This window comes from Castor canadensis, chromosome 12 (genome assembly GCF_047511655.1).
Source record: "Castor canadensis chromosome 12, mCasCan1.hap1v2, whole genome shotgun sequence".
NCBI lineage: Eukaryota > Metazoa > Chordata > Mammalia > Rodentia > Castoridae > Castor > Castor canadensis.
This window is the reverse complement of record NC_133397.1, coordinates 123,179,016-123,194,902: the sequence shown is the minus strand read 5'-3', so window position 1 is coordinate 123,194,902 and position 15,887 is coordinate 123,179,016.

Below are 15,887 nucleotides of genomic sequence, written 5' to 3'. Positions count from 1 at the left end.
CACATTTAGACGGCTTCCTGATCCTTGTAAGGCAGCTGGGGTTGTGACTCAAGTGAAACTGGTTTGGCGTATCAGCTCACTGTTCTCTGTGTAATACAGTGAACAGTTCCTTCAAACATGGGTCTGTCTTAGTCTTTATCTGGTAGATACTGAAGACATAGTCCAAGTAAATCCAGAGGATGACTTAATGCATTTGAGAAATCCTGGAACAGTGTAATGAAAAAAATGACATCATGTACATGGTCCTTATGCTTATCCTTGTCAGTGATTTCCATGGCCTTGGACAGTTGGGTTGAATTTGCCTTAAAGGGGATGATAGTATTGCTTGTTATTTAGATTTTCACAAGGTGAGTAGGTTTTAGAAGTTCACTTCTGTAACAGTTGAGATCTGTTTTCAGAGTAGAACTTTTTAGAGTAAACCTTCACTTCTAATGTAGTTGTTGGAAGGATTGTGACAAACTTTGGGGTCTCCTTCCGCTGATAATGACCCTTGCTTCATTTGAGGGAGTGTGCCAGCAGTGCTAACGAGGTAGACTGGAGTGCCAAGACCGAAATTCTGGGAGTGGGAGATTTAAATTCAGCAGTGTATGGGGTGCATTTCTGACGTGGGTCCACTGATTATTGAATCTCAGTTAAAGCAAAGAAAATGTGTAACTCCTACAAATGACTGTCATTTTTCTGAAACAATTTTTATTTTTATCTTGTATCTAAAAATCTGTTTCATTGTGTTTGTTTTAGATCGACAGATAGAAGTAATTCTGTTTATTTGACATTATGTACAACAGTCTTTAAGAATATTCCTTAAGGCTGGGATGTAGCTCAGTGGCAGAGCACTTGCCTAGCGTGCAGGAGGCCTTGGATTCAGTCCACATCACTGCAAAAAATAAAAAACCAATAGTCTTTAAACTCTTACCTTGAGTTTCAGAAAGACTTCCCATGAATTCTAGCTTGTAGACATCAGTACTTTAATTTAGACAATTGTTTCCAAATTTCTCTGCATAAATGCTTGCTTCCTCTTCAAACAGCTGCCTGAAGTCAGGATGGACTTAGTGAGTTCTTTTTAAGTTCTCTTTCACAATTGCTGTTCTTTACGAAGAGCAGGTTTATGTTTTAACCATTCTAACCTGGCTGTAGTGTGTATTCTCCTAGAGTCAGAAAATCTCCAGGGCATGTAAAGCAAAAATTTGACACATTACTCTCTGAAAGCCTATGCAAAGATACCAACTTGCATCACATTTAATATTTCATATAATTTATTTAATTTATTTGGTGGGACTAGGGTTTGAATCCAGAACTTCACACTACTACTTGAGCCACATCTCCTCCAGTCTGTTTTGTGCTGGTTGTTTTGGAGGTAGGGTCTCATGAACTGTTTGCCTGGGCTGGCCTCAAACCACAATCCTCCCAATCTCAACCTCCCAAGTAGCTAGGATTATAGGCGTGAGCCACCAGTGTCCAATTTATTTTGCATTATTTTATATAAGGAGGAGAAAGCTTTAAGGTTTACTCTCAATAGGTCAATCTTGCAACACTGTGACTTTAAATAAAGCTATTTTCTGATTATTAGGAGAAACATTTGCCCAAGACTATTAGAATATTTAAATCTTTTTTTAACTGTAGAAGTTTACTGGTTAGTTTAAATTATTAATTACTTTGTTCTGTATTCATCTTTTCCATGTAGAGTATATGATAGCTTCTGTAGTCTATAATATTCTATAATGTCAATGAGTAATATGTACTTTTAAGACCCAGAAGGGCTTGATAACCTTTTGCTATTGGTTTCCATTGAACTTTGTCTAACTCCAGAAATTACAGTATTCATCCATGAAACATGGTCTCATTTTGAAAAAAGCATCAATCACATTAGATATACTTCCAATAAAATTTACCTTTTATGTTTAATATCTCAGAATGTAAGTTTATGCCTAGTTTAATAATATAATCAGTGTTTTTAATTTTTAAGTCTTATTTAAGTCTTTTCTCAGGAAAGTCGTTTGCTGTAGATTCCTGGGGGTTTAAGTGTTCCCTAACAAGAAAGCATTTCAGGGAACCTTTCCCCTATCTCTTTTTTGCATACTTGTTCTTTTTTTTTTTTTTTCTTACTGTGGTGGGTGGGGGTACATTGTGACTTTTATAAAAGTTCTTACAGAGTATGAATTCACCCCCTCCATCCTTCTCCTGTATCCTCCCTCTCCTCATTCCTGAAGTAATTTCAACAGGTCTCATTTTCTCTTTTACATACATGTGCACAGTATTTGCACCGTATTTACCCTCCCACACTGTGTACTTGTTCTTAAAGAAGGGCGAGGATTCATTAATCTGACTTCCCTTGTGAGATAGACAGCCCACTCCACCCCCACAGCTACTGCTGCCTGCAGCAAGGAGGCAGAAGGCCTGGGACCCCTTCCTTCCCCCGCTCATGCTCCATTGGGAAATACACTACTGGACAACAAAAGTTTTGAGACAGTTATGATCCATTGGTCAGTTGGCAGGGCAGGTTTGCTCAATGTCTGCTTGGAGAATCCTCCATCCTCAGGCAGACACTAAGCCTTGACTTGAGAGGCTGCAGTAGCGACTCAACTTTGACCTCAGGCTTCAGCTTTGTTGCCCTCCAACTCAGCTTTGCCAGAGAGCCTCTACTTTGGAAGTTACTGGGCCTCTTTATAAAAATAGAAGGGAGAGGGGGACTTTACTGCCAATGTACAATAGAATGTCTTTTTAGGGAATAACTGTGAACGTTCAGGCCCAACTCCAGGAGTTGCACACATGAGATCTGGCCATCCATCCCAACATGCCAAATAAAGAGATGAGTTGTGGTGAAGGACAGGCCATGGGAAGAGGTAAAGTAAGCACTTCAGCCCATCACCAGGTCACAGACATGAACTGGTTTAAACAGAGAGGGGGAGATGTATGCATAGCCACACCGTCAAGATTTAACCTAGTCAGGGTGTGACCTGCTTGGTCATTATCTCAGTACTGGTTCTGGGAGAGGTTATCACACGCATCACCTGAGGGGAGCAAGCTGGTCAGGGTAAGCAAGTCTTTGCCTGCGGAGGCTCTGCTGTTCCTTTCCTTGAAGGCAGTACCTTCCATCTCCTTGTAAAGAATTTATCATCCATTAGTCCTGTCCTTCCTGAATTTCAAGGTAGCTGCAAGGCGAATGGCTCAGAGCAGAAGATACAAAATGGAGGCAGGGATGCCAAGCTTTTCTACTGGTTTTAGGTAATTTATGGGCCCAAGTAAAGAATCTACTTTTTAGCAAAAACAGTTTCTAAGTGTCTGGGATAAAAGCACTGTTCTGGTGATTGTTAAAATAACCAGACTTTTGTTCTTTCATTATGGTGGTGGTGGTGGTGATTTCCTTTGGTTTGCTTTTTCCTTTACACCAGAGCATTAGAGCAACATTTAGCTTTTGTCCAGGTTTCTTGTGTACTGTTTCTGTAGCTCTGAAATAAAGCTGGTTGATGGGTGTACTTCTTTAGCCATCATTCCTCAGGCAGGCACTTCGTTTTTGGGAGGGAATGGCTGGGATTTGAACTCAGGGCTTCACACTTGGAGGCCCTTTCCCACTTGAGCCACACCTCCAGTCCATTTTTCTCTGGTTATTTGGCCTTGCAACTATGTGGCTGGACTGGCCTGGAACTGTGATCCTCCTGATCTCAAATAGGTGGGATTACAGGTATGAGCCACCAGTGCCTGGCTAGGCAGGCATTTCTTAAGAGAGAGGGAGAGGAAACACTTTTTACTGAAGGTGAAAATCCAAATCAGATCAAAATGAATGTTAAGAGTGATAGTGAAGGGAAAAAGTAATATGTGGTCATTTTAGGTGTTAACAAGGTGGGGCAGGGCAAAGGGTGTGTGCGTGTGGTGCTGGGCACACACGTACCAGGCAAGTGCTGTACTAATGAGCTACATTGCCAGCCCTGGGATTTGCAAATCAGTGTTTTTCTTTGAGCAGTAGTAAGTCACTTCCTTTCCTGTTCTGACCCAAGCACATCCTTCTTTGGTCACAACTGGCAGCAGAGTGTCCCCTCATTTAATATATCTAGAGTTCAAGTGCTGTACAGAAGCTTGTAGGATGTCACGGGAAAACAGAACTTCCTGGACCACCATGTAAAGCCACAGTGACTCAAATCCATGTTGGCCAAAAACACTCAAGGCGTTGTCTACTGGCCCGTCAAGTTTAGTGAAGTAAATTTGGGGGAGAAACTGAGGCAACCATGTCCAGCACACCAATCAATCCATTCTACCACATCACCCATGAGGCTTGGTCCCATGGATTGATCAGGCAATCATGATGGAAATGCTGATTTTGATAGTTCATCTCATGAAATACATATATTCTTCCATCAGTGAGGATTGAGTCAGGAAGATAGAAAGCACGTTTGATATTGCAAACAAAGGTGACCTTGTTCAGGAAACTCATTATATAGTTGTCAGCCAGCTGAAGAGCAAAGAGAAGACACTGAACTATCCAGAGATTAATAAACTCAGGAGGCGGTTAACTCTCTTGGGCTGGAGAAGCAAAAGGTAGGCATGTTGTCCCCAGAATCTAGGAGTTTGGGGCAGTCACATTTCAGCAATCAGACCTTAGAGCCTTGCAGCTGACACTCGTGGCCAAGGGGATGTATTTGTATTAACTCTATATTCATGGTACTTTTCTTCAGCTCAGAGAAATGTTTCCTCTCAGAAGCATGGGGCATGAGTATGACATGACTGCTGTTTGCAGTTAAGCCTTTAGGTGGAGCTGGGGTCATCCTAAGACTTAACTGGGGTTAAGGATCCACTTCTAACCTCACTCAGATGGTTGTTGGCAGCCTTCATGTTGTCACAGGTTGATGAATGTGGAGTAATACATGCCTGGCCTTGTCACATCTTTCCACTGGGCTTCCCACAGCATGGCGGCTTGCTTTCTCTAAAAGAGGTAGAGAGAGTGAGAAAGAGAGCCCCCAGTGGAAACCACAGCTACAACCTAGTTTCAGAAATGATATGCCATTACTTCCATTTTCTATTAATTAGAAGCAAGCCACTAGTTTAACTCATCCCAAGGGGACAGGATCACTCAAGAGCATGAATTGCAGGAAGTGGAGATCATTCTAGACACTGCCTACAACAGTCATACAGCCAAAGTACAGCTGTCTTTAAGTCTAAGGCTTTGGAATAGGTAATTATTCTTTTCAGAGACAGATCTTGATTTGCTACCAGACTTTGGTAGAGACTGAACTTCTCACAGGACATCTGATGACCACATGACCTGAGCTGCCCTTGTTGAACTGGATGTTTCCTGAGCCACTAATATACAAAGTTGGTTGAAGGCCCCAGAAATGCAACATCAAGTGGAAATGGTACAAGTGAGATAAGGTTCAGAGGCTACGAGTACCTTGCACAAGGGGTGATGTGGTTTGCAGATGGCCTTGCACAGTGTTTGGTGTGAATGGAAGCAGATGTCTGCAGTGTTTCAACCCAATCAGGGACAGCCCAGCAAGCTGTGGTGATGAAAAATTAGCTGTTATCAGAACTTTAAGCAATATATTTATTTCTTCCCTTTTATTGATAGATGGTCAGAAGTACAAATATTCCGATTCATAGACAGAAACTAGCAGTGTGGCTGAAATGTTGGGGATTCAGGAAGAGGTTTGACAGATTAGTGACAGGGAGGACAGGGGAAGAGAAATGCGGGAGAAAGTTTCTGAACGAGCTCAGAGTATGAAAAATGTATCCCACGTGAATCTCAGCAAAAGGCATCCACCTTGGAGGAGACTTTCAGTAAGCAGATGGACAGATGACCTGCTCGCAATGGTGTTGACCTCTTTCTGCAGTTAGCTTAGTGCCTGCTTGGTGGCACAGTGGAGGGATAAAGGTTACACACAGGCTCAACAATGTGTGCCTCCCTGCCAGAGACTGTCCTGGCTAGTCTATTGCTGAGTGCCTAACTGCCAACAGCAGTTGACATTTGGAGCCCTCCACACCAGAAGCTTTCCCTGGGGGAGACCAAAAAACAACCTCCTGGCAGGTTGATCACGTTAGAGGAGGCAGCCATTATCCTCCCTGGAGGAAAAACTGGTTCAGGATACAGATTTGTCTTCCTGACTATGATGCTTCTGCGACTGTGGCTGGCCTTGTTCTAATGGATATTTGATGCAATGCGAGAAACTCATTTCTGAATCATTGTGTGTTGGGAAAAGACAGTTTTTTTCTTTTCTTTTCCTTTTTTATTTTCTTTTTCTGATATAGGGTCTTGCTATGCAGCCCAGGCTGACTTTTTTTTTCTTTTATTCATATGTGCATGCAATGTTTGGGTCATTTCTCCCCCCTTCCGCCCCCCCCTCCCCTCACCCTCCATTCCCCTACCCTCTCCCTCTCCCTCCCACCCCCTTGCTACCAGGCAGAAACTATTTTGCCCTTATCTCTAATTTTGTTGAAGAGAAAATATAAGCAATAATAGGAAGGAGCAAGGGTTTTTGCTAGTTGAGATAAGGATAACTATGCAGGGAGTTTACTCGCATTGCTTTCCTGTATATATGTGTTACATTCTAAATTAATTCTTCTCGAACTAACCTTTTCTCTAGTTCCAGGCTGACTTTGAATTCACAGGTTTTTTTTGCATAAATCTCCATGGTGCTGGGATTAAAGAAGTGTACCAGCATATCTTTTTTTGTGTGTGTGGTATTGGGATTTGAACTCAGGGCCTTACTCTTGCTAGGCAGGCACTCAACCGCTTGAGCCGCTCTGCCAGCCCACAAATTGAGCCACTCTGCCAGCCCACAACTTTCTTTAAAAAAAAAATTGATCAGGCAAAGCATTGAACTCCTGTAATCCCAGCATTCAGGAGGAGGCTGAGGCAGGAAGGTTGTAAGTTTGAGGCCAGCCTGGGCTACATAGTGAGACCCTGTCTCAAAAGAATCAAAAGAAAAAACAGTAAGGCAATATATCAAAACATTAAAAATGTTTGTCTACTTAGGGTAGTATATGTAATTTGTTGTTTTTGGAAAACAACTTGTTTTCCAAATTGTCATGTAACTAAAGATAGTTTTGAGGCTGTATTCCTGCCCGAGTTTCGTTTCCTTGACTGAGAAAAGGTTGCTTGCAGGCTACCCTGATTTTACTCATGGTTTTAGTTCTATCATTTCATAGCCTCTTTGGCCGAGACTGTGTAGTCTCCCCAATGACATTCCCTTTATCTCAGTGACTCAAATTTCAGTGCAATAAGCAACCTCGGGGGATGTAGAAGTGCAAAATCCCAGCCTGCCCCTCTCAAGAAGTTCTTGTTTCTTTTAACTTGTGTTAGTATATAATAGTTGTACAGAGGGATACATTTACATATGTGCTTACAATATATCTCAGATTTGCCCCCTCCATCGTTCCTCTTCCCACCCTTCTTAGAGTGATTCAACAGGTTTCATTCTTCTGTTTTCACATATGGATATGAAACACATCCACCCTATTCACTCTCATTCCCCCTTTCCTTGTGCTCACCCCTCCCACTGATACCCATCCTTGGAAAAGATTTATTTTTCCATCCCGCCCTTCAGTTTAAAAAAAGTGTATATTGATAGTCCAAGAGGTTTTGCTTTGGTATTTTAGGTCTATAATCTAATCAAATCAGTCCTACCCCCATCACTCACTGATCACTTACAGACTCACTAATTCAATTTTGTTTTCTCTCTCACTCTGTATCTATATTTCCCAGGGAATTCTCAGTGGATAATTCTGGATAGGACCTAGGAATCAGTGTATTTTTAAAAGGCCACCCAGGTGACTGACTGGTTCAAGAGTCCTCATGACACTTTTTTAAGGAATGCTGCCCTAGATTTGCAGACAGTTCCAAGCCTGAGAAAAACCGAGGAAGAATTCAAGTAAGACTTGGGAAGAAACAGGTGCAAGTTGTTGTTTTCCAGAAACACAAGTAGAAAGAACTCCACATCTTTTTTGCCTTTGTTTAGCATTGATTTCACATAGAGCTTCACAAGGTGGGCGGAACAGTTGTGTATCTGCATGAGAAAGTGCTGGTGTCACATTGCTCTTTGAGACCATATCACAGCTGCCTCCAAAGGCAGTGGAGACAAATAGATGTGAGCTTGAGTGCCAGGTCACCACTTCTGAAGGGCCTACTTTATGTTAGTTATTGAGCCTTGGATTACTTTGTGGGGATAATATTTTTAACTTCTACAGAAGTTTGACTTGAATTAAAATACTGAATCATTTTAGACCTCAGTTCTTTCATAATAGCACTAGAATCTCTTATATCTTTTCCAGCTCTAAAATTCTTCATATATATAATATGAGGATCTTATTTCTATTATTAACCAAATAAAAACATTCAGATACTGACAGAAAACATAAAGTCACAACACTGAGATAAAAGTCATTAAAATAATTCTGCTTCTTGAACAGAAAGGATCTTAGTAAGCACTCTATTCCTAGCTGAGTCATGATGGGTAAGCAGTAGTGCTTTGGACGCTATAGGATCTCCCAAACTAAGGACACCCGAGACCCAGTAAGTGCTGCTTTAGCAGACAAATCCTGTGAATGACCTCCGTGGACTTTCTGTCATGGAAAAAGGGCATCCAGAGATGAGATACTGAAGTTGTGTCCCACTGACCCTGTTCATGGCCCCACAGTAGGGTGTACAGAGGCAGAGTGACGTTAAGTTCCTAAGGAGCCTTTGAGCGGAAATAGGGCATGCATCTCATCTCGCTCTGTGTCTCAGATTTCCCCATTCTCTGTCAGCCACAGTATACGGGGAAGATGCTCCTATCAGACCCCAGGGACCTGCATTCCAGCCTTTCCCTGCTTTTTCTTGCTTTTCTGGCACCCACCATGTCTACTCCAACACACATTGTTCAGGTGTGTGTAGACAACTGACCTGTATTGCATTGCGGGGATTCTGAGATAAAACACTTGAGGTTTTTTCTCAAGTGGACTTCAGACTATGTAGTTGGCTTTACGTAGATAAAGTTCAAGTCCTGCATACCTATGGACAGGAATGGAGTTAAAGCACTAAACAGTGGTAGAGCGCTGCCCAATGTCGGGTGTGTGGAGAGAGACTGGCACTAGATTTGGGAGGAACCTCTGAGCTGAAGCAGGACATTTCATTCCTGATGGGGCTCAGATTTCATTTCCTCACTCTCTATCTACACCAGAGACTATAAATGGGAGGACTGAGGCCCTGGGTTCGAAACCCAGTGCTGCAAAAACAAGCAAATAATAAGTAGTAGACAGACACTCTCTTGGCATTCCATCAGCTCTCCATGTCTGCATAGGGACCTCACCTTGGGATTATAGTTACTCTGAATGGCCCCTTCCCTGTTCCATACTGGGGAAACTTGTGTTCTCTGGAAGACTGTTTCTCTCACCCTGACTCAAGGAGAAACAAAGTTGGTAAATTAATTTAAAAAAGGAAAAAAAAAAAAAAACAAAAAAAACCCAAGCATGAAGCACAAAGGAAAGCAGCAGGGTACTCTCAAGCCACACAATCTCATAAGGGTCAAAGGTCAAACAAGGGGGGTCCCCTCAGAGTGCCACAGACAGGGAGACCTGAAACAGAGCTGAAATCCTCTGAGGAAAGGAAGCCCTACACAGTGCTGTCACTGTCTTGCAGAGCTCGTCTAGGAGGAACCCAGGACAGACAGACTGGTCCAATGCAAGGCCTGGAAACTCAGCTTGCCCTCAGAGACCACGATGCTGTCTGTCTGATCCAGGTCTATTGTTGGTCTTGGAAATAATGTCACTGATTTTCCCCATGAATTTGGCCAGGGTGTCTTCTCTCCTCCTTTCCTGGAGAAGCTGCCTGTTTTTTCACTCCTGTGTCAGCCACAGAGGTCCTGGATAACATCCCATCACGGTACTACTCTTTGGATTCTCCCTCTTGGGTTTCCCTACTTATCTCCTTTGTAATTGATCTATCATACTTTTTACTTTGTGTAGCTGTTTTGGCTATTTTCTTAGCATTCCTCCCTCCTTTCTCTTGTAGGTATTTTTTTTTTTAGGTCATCACAACTTATCCTGTTTTCTCCTCCATTATTTTGCACAAGGTAAATTCTCTCTCAGCAATTCTCTTGGCTCAGATTCATCTGTGGCCTTCTCAGCATGACTACCAACTTGAGAAAAGTTTTACCACCTTGTCATAGAACAGTTCATATCAAGCAGCAGGTTTTCTACAGAACTTAAAATTTTTTAAAAAATTTTTCTAATCCTATGATTATTTAAAAAAAATTGTAGGTACATTCAGGATCATCTAAATGATGATCCTTTTTTGTAGTTAAGCACAGTCACTCTTTCAGTATTCAGAATTACAAATATAATTAATAGGCACTAAAGAAAACAGGAATTGACGTAAGTATAAGTGGTGCATTTGAAGAGCAGAGGCTGAATGACTTCACAGGGCATTGTACAAACAAATGTTTTTCAGTGATTCAGAAACAGAGAATGAAGGGGAGAAATGAATCATCAGAACATAGATAGTAAAAACCTGCAAACAAAAACAAGAGCAATCAGCACCAGGCCTCCTTTAAACCAAAATCACATCACTAGGTTCCTTAAGTTAATGTAATATATTTGAGTTTTATTTGTTTTTGGATTTTATTAGAATGTATACAATTTTAAAATGCTTTTTAGTTACATAAGGGCTACATGCATAAGGGGTTTGTGACTATTTTTCTGTTTGTAGTTATTAATATAATACCTACAAATTGCAATAAAAGCAATTTGTTGGGCTTCTGCTTCCAACCAAGATGGAGTAAGAACTGCTAGAGCTACTGTCCTGTCTGAGAAAACTTATACAGTGAACAAAATATATGAAATGGTAATCATCAAGATACTAAGCATCAGGCAATGCAAGATAGTACATCCTGAGATGTGGGAAACACCCAGGTCGCCCTGCTCACTGCCAGGATAAAGTTTCCAGGCTAGGGCAGAGAGAAGAGAAACCCTGGTGAGCTTCCCGAGTTAGGGATGTTGACTGAGGGCTTGAAGAGATCTGGTGGCTAGAGTTTGGGGGACAGAATACTGGAGAGAAGAGAGAGAGTCCCACAAAAAGCAAAGTTCAGAGATGGGCAGAAGACTCCTCTCACATATTCAGCAGGTTACGGAAGAAGGCTCACCCCCTCCACCTGAGAAAGAGCCATCCAGAACCTGTGGTCACACAGAGCTGGAAGATTTGCTTCCCCCCAGACATGAGAAAACTTCATCCTTCATGGGGACTTGTGTACAGTGCTCACGGCAGTCATGCCTCCTAAGTGGGGAGTAATTAGCCCTGGAATAAATGGTGAGCAGGTCTCACAACCTAAAAGGGCCGAGCAGTTTTCTAGTAACATAACTATGGCTCAGAACCAATTCAATGACATTTGAAAGAATAAAAAACTATCCAGCCACCAACAAGTTAACACCTTAAAGAAATGACCAGGATGGGTGGATAACTCAGAGATGGATCACAGGCTGAGCATGAAGGAGGCTCTGGGTTTGATTCCCAGCACCAAAACAACCAAGCAAGCAAGCAGATATGACTAGGCAGTCGATGAAGAAAAATGTGACCCTAATTGTAAGGAAAAATAAATCAATAGAAACAACCCAGAACTAACAATGTGGTAAGAATTTGTAGACAGCGTTAAAATAGTTGTTATAACTGTATCTCTTATGTTCAGAAAGCTAAAGGAAAAATTAAGCCTGTTAATTAATTAATTAATGTACAAAAATGACCCAAGCAGAACCTGGACAGAAAAACTATGATACTTGGGATGAAAATACAGGCAATGCCTATAATACCAGCACTTGGGAGGCAGAGGTAAGAGGATTGTGAGTTGGAGTCTAGCGGAAGGTACTTAGTGAGACCATGCCTTAAAAACAAAAACTGTAGGAATGGCGGCTCATGCCTGTAATCTTAACTACTCAGGAGGCAGAGATCAGGAGGACTCAGGTGTAAGACCAGCCTGGGCAAAAAGTGCTTACGACCCCATCTCAACCAATTAAAGCTGTGTATAGTGGCATGCACCTGTTATCCCAGCTACTCAGGAAGCATAAAAGCTGGGCACCAGTGAACCACACCTGTAGTTTTAGCTTTTTAGCTACTTGAGAGACTGAAATTGAGAGGATCCTGGTTTAAGCTAGCCAGGGCAAAAAATTCATGACACCTCATTTCAACAGAAAAAAGCTGGCTATGGTAGTGCACTCCTGTCATCGCAGTTACAGCAGGAGGCATAAAATTAGGAGGATCATGGTCCAGGATGGTTTGAGCAAAAACTGAGACCTTGTCTCCAAAATAACCAGAGCAAAAAGGGCTGGGGGTTTGGCTCAAGTGGAGAGCCCCTGCCTAGCAAGTACAAAGTCCTGAGTCCAAATCCTAGAACCACAAAAACAAAACAAAACAAAAAAACACTGATGGGATCAAAGACAAATTAGGCATTACAGAAAAGTTAGATTAGTGAACTTGAAGACAGTCCAAAGTGAAAAAAGCAGAGAATTTAAAAGGTGGGTGGAATAGCCATAAGCTGTGGACAGCTTGATCTCATTTAATGTATGCATATTGGAGCGTCTGAAAGACAGAACAGCAGAGTATTTGAAGAAATAATGGCAACACTGTTCTAAATATAAAATATAAACCCATGCTTCTAAGAAGCTTGATTACCCCAAACACAAGAAGTGGGGAGAAAACTACATCATGGTACAAATTGTCCATAACAATTTAAGAAAGCCGTAAAAAGCAGCCAGAAAAAGAGCACATATTATAGACAGAGGAATAAAGATAAGGATGAGAGAAGATTTCTCTCAGAAACAACATAGGCTGGAAGACTGGGGGAATATCGCTAAAGTACAGAAATAAAAAGACTGTAAACACAAATGTCTTTTTTTTGGAGGGGGATACTGGGGTTTGAACTCAGGGTTTTACATTTGTTAGGCAGACACACTCTACTGATTGAGCCACACTTCCAGCCCTTTTTGCTCTGGTTACTTTGGAATTGGGGAGGGTCTCGCTTTTTACCCAGGCTGGCCTGGATCACAATTCTATTTAAACTTCCCTCCGTCACTGGGATGACAGGCACCTGCCACTATGCCCAGCTTTTTTCTGCTGAGATGGGTGTGTTGCAAACTATTTTTTGTCTGGGCTGGCCTGGAACCATGATTCTCCTGACCTCAGCCTGCCAAGTAACTAGGATTATAGGTATGAGCCACTGGCACCTGGCTCACAGATACCTTTTTAAATGAAAGCAAAATGTTTTCTCAGACCTATAAAAGCTGAAGGAATTAACCATGAATAGACCTGTAGGACAACAACAACAACAACAAAATGTTAAGCTGGTGGTGTGGCTCAAGTGTTGGAGGGCCTGCCCAGCAAGTGCCAAGCCCTGAGGTCAAACCTCAGCACTGCCAAAAAAAAAAAAAAAAAAAAAAAAGTCCTTCAGGTGAAAGAAATACAAAGAAACCTAGAGCTGTGTGAGAAATGAACACCAGAAGTGGTAACTCCAGGTGTAAATGCAGGCTAAGTCCTTATTTTATAAGGCTCTTTAAAAGAGAAAGGACTGTTTCAACAAAAGTAACAACATAGTGTGGAGTTTATGTCATCTATTGAGAGGTGATATGCACAAAGTAGCACAAAGACTGGGAGGAGGGGCTGGTGGAGTGGCTCAAATGATAGAGCACCTGCCTAGCAAGCATGAGGCCCTGAGTTCAAACCCCAGTGCTACCAAAAAAAAAAAAAAGACTGGGAGGAGAGAACAAGAGAGTATGTAACAGCAAGTTTCTTAAGCCATATGTGAAGTCATATTACTGGTTCTGTTTGTGCAATTATGCCAACTGATAAAGGCTCCATGAAGAATGTGTTGGACTTTTGAATGCTATCTATAAAACCTACAAATCCATTTGTGATCATTTTTATTCATGAGCTTGGTATGTATCTGTACTTACTCCATCTTCTTTAGTTTTTAATAAAGAATTAGCACTTTCCATAAAGGTCTTACATTTCTTTTGCTAATCCTAGTTATTTTATATGTTTTGTTAGTACTAAAAATGTCCTTTTTTTTTTTTTTTTTAACTTTCTTTTTTTTTTTTTTTTTCATTTTACTTTTATTATTCATATATGCATACAAGGCTTGGTTTATTTCTCCCCCCTGCCCCCACCCCCTCCCTTACCACCCACTCCACCCCCTCCCGCTCCCCCCCTCAATAAAAAAAAAAAAAAGACTTTTTTCGAAAAAGAGCAATTTTAGGTTCACAGCAAAATTGAGTCAAAAGTGCAGAGATTTCCCATAAACCACCTCCCCCACATACACATACCCTCCCTATGATGGAGAATTTTAGTTTCAACTTGCCTGAGCTAAGGGATGCCCAGATAGCTTATGGAACAATGTTTCTGAGTGTGTCTGTAAAAGTGTTTCCCAAAGAGAGTAGCATTTAATTTGGTGAGGAAGGTTCCCCTCACCAAAGTTGGGTAGACATTGTCTGATCCACTGAGGGCCTGAATGGAACAAAGAAACAGGAAGGACAGATTCTTTCTCATGGTAAGATGGGATATCCATCTTTTCCTGCCCTTGGATCTCAGACCTCCTGGTTCTCGGGTCTTTGGACTCAGACTGAATTATGGCATATTAAGGGATTTCTTGTCCTTCACACTGCATGAGCCAATTCCCATAATAAATCTGTATCTTCTATCTATTTATCTATCTTTCTATCTATCTACTATCATATCTACTATCTATCATATCTATTATCTATCTATCATATCTACCTATCTATCATCTACCATCTATGACTGGCCTTTTCTCTATAGAACCCTAGCTGTACATCTCCCATTATCAGTGTTCTGCACCAGAGTATTACTTTGTTACACTCAATGAAACTACAACTTTCTCATCATTACCACCCAAAGTCCATACTTGATGTCAGTGTTCACTCCTGGTGTGCCTTCTATGAATTTTAACAAATGTAGAAGGACACACATTCACAATAGTATCATACAGAATAGCTTCACTGCCCTAAAATTCTTCTGTGCTCCACCCATTCATCCTTCCTTCCCCTCTGCCAACCCTTGCCAAAACTGATTTTTTTCTTTTCTAGCATATCATGTTTGGAATTATACAATATGTAACCTTTTCGTATTGGCTTCTTTTGCTTAGAAATATGCATTTAAGCTTCCTCTGTGTCTTTTGTGGCTTTGTAGCTCATTGCAGTATAGTGCTGAATAATATTCCACGTCTGAACTCACCCACTTTGCCTAATGAAGGACTTTTTGTTTGCTTCTAGATTTTAGCAATTATAATAGAGCTGCTAGGGTGTGGTTCAAGTGATAGAGCACTTGAGTTATAAGTGAGAAAGGAGGAAAAAAAGAATGAAAGGAAAGAAGTAAAGAAAGAGAGAAAGCAATAGAGCCTCTATAAACAACCATTCAGATACAGATTTTTTGGGTGAACATAAGCTCTCACTCAATTCTTTTTTTTTGTGGTACTGGGGCTTGAACTCAGGGCCTACACTTTGAGTCACTCCACCAGCCTTGTTTTGTGAAGGGTTTTTCAAGATAGGTTCTCGCGGAACTATTTGCCCGACCTGGCTTGGAACCACGATCCTCCTGATCTCTGCTTCCTGAGTAGCTAGGATTACAGGCATGAGCATGGACTCCCTGCTAAGTTCTCAAGTCTTCTGGGTGTTACTAAGGAATGCAATGGCTGAACCAGATGGTAAGCATATATTTGGTTTTATAAGAAACTGCTAAGGTGTCTTCCAAAGTGGTCATACCATTTGGCGTTCTCACCATGAATGCGTGTTTCTGTTGTTCCACATCATTGTCAGCATTGGTGTTATGGTCTTACTGGATTTTGGCCACTATAAAAGGTTTATAGAGGTCAAACATGTCTTTTTAAATTTCAACTTCCTAACTCCTTATTGCTGTTGTATTTGGA